Source organism: Ursus maritimus, unplaced genomic scaffold (assembly GCF_017311325.1).
Source record: "Ursus maritimus isolate PB19 unplaced genomic scaffold, ASM1731132v1 scaffold_6, whole genome shotgun sequence".
Taxonomy (NCBI): domain Eukaryota; kingdom Metazoa; phylum Chordata; class Mammalia; order Carnivora; family Ursidae; genus Ursus; species Ursus maritimus.
The window spans coordinates 12331827-12333348 of NW_024426774.1; positions in this window are offsets into that span (position 1 = coordinate 12331827).

The following is a 1522-nucleotide window of genomic DNA, read 5'->3' on the forward strand; positions in this document are numbered from 1 at the left end:
GCTCCCCACCCCCGCCGGCACCCGCCTCGCCCCACGCGCGCGCGGAGACCCCTCCTGCGCCCGGGAGCTGGTGCTGGCCACCTCCGCACACGGGAGCCCCTGCCCTTCTTTCGGCCTTGGCCACTTGGCTTTGCCTTCCAAGAAGAAGCCGGGACCAGCCTTTGCTGCTCCTACACGCTGAATTCCTTCATACCCATTATTCCCTCCAAGAAAACCAGAGAAAGGCCGGCAATCAATACCTAGACGCGCACGCCCACCCTCAATTTCATGCCCGCGCCTCCAGCCAGACCACCCTAACCTCTGTCCACACTGCCATCTTACTTTGGGTTCTGAAGCCGGCCTTCCTCCCCGGCCTTCCGTGTTCATACTATGAACAGATTCCCAGCCCTGGGGGCTGCTGTGATCTGATGGGACCGCCAAAAGAGTCTTGCAAATGCTCGGTCCAGATAATGTAACTACCCTAAAGAGTGAGCCTGCAAAACCACTTTAAAAAATTCTATGATGCAAGGGGAGTGAAGGGGATTATGGTGTCACTGTCATGATCATTGTTTTAAAACATCCGCCATGGAGGCTTTCTGCATTAGAGAGAGATTCAGGAAACCAGAGAGGTGCACACAGCCAAACAGGTTGTGAGTCAGAGCTCTTCCCTGGGGGAGCGGGGTCCACCTTCTCCTGCTTCCTTTCCAGGTCAGTCAGCTGGAGCATCGTGAAACATTTATTAAACCCCTGCAATGGGCCTAGCCCTGTGCGGGGAGCTGGCTCAGTTTAAGGGGGTGTGTGGACTGGGAGCATAAGGTGCCCAGGTCCCAGAGCGTGGAGAGCTTCGGGAGACTTTGGTCAACGCCATCTCCTTTCTGAGTTCCGGTGTCCCCGTGCATAAGGCGATGCCACCCCAGACTCCTTCTGGCTCTGAAAAGCTTCTGTGAGTTGCCTAGCATGGCTCCTGCTCTGGATTTTGGTAAGAATTCAGGTAAGGCCCAGGAGGGCACCGCCTAGTTAGAATTTTCATTCTAAATTGTCTCCCAACTGGCAGTGTCCTTAGAACACTTTCCCCTTCTTCATTTGGGGGTCAAGGCCCCTCATGTGTGGCCCAGCCCCCATTGTCAGTCCCTGCAAAGACAATCCATTTTATCTTTGGGGGCCTCTATTAGAAGAGCCTTCTTGCTGCACCCCCGTACATACACACACCAAAACTTCTGGCTTCTTCTCCCCACCTTGGACCTGGCCAGGCTCTGGAAAGGAGAAGGATGAACCAGCCACAGATACCACTGACCCCATAAAGCACTATCATTGCAGACCACAGGAATACTCCTTACTCTACACAGGTCTGTCTCTAATAATAATACAGCTTAGGTTGGTGAGACGAGACTATTTGATCCATGAGATTTCACTTCCACACACTTAAAAGATGGCTTCTGTTTCAGTAATTGAGGGATACCTGTAGAGCATTGCCCAGCCCATTATGAAATAATAGGGTTTCTAATTATCAGTGTGGAATTTAATAATTAAATGTTTCCTAAGA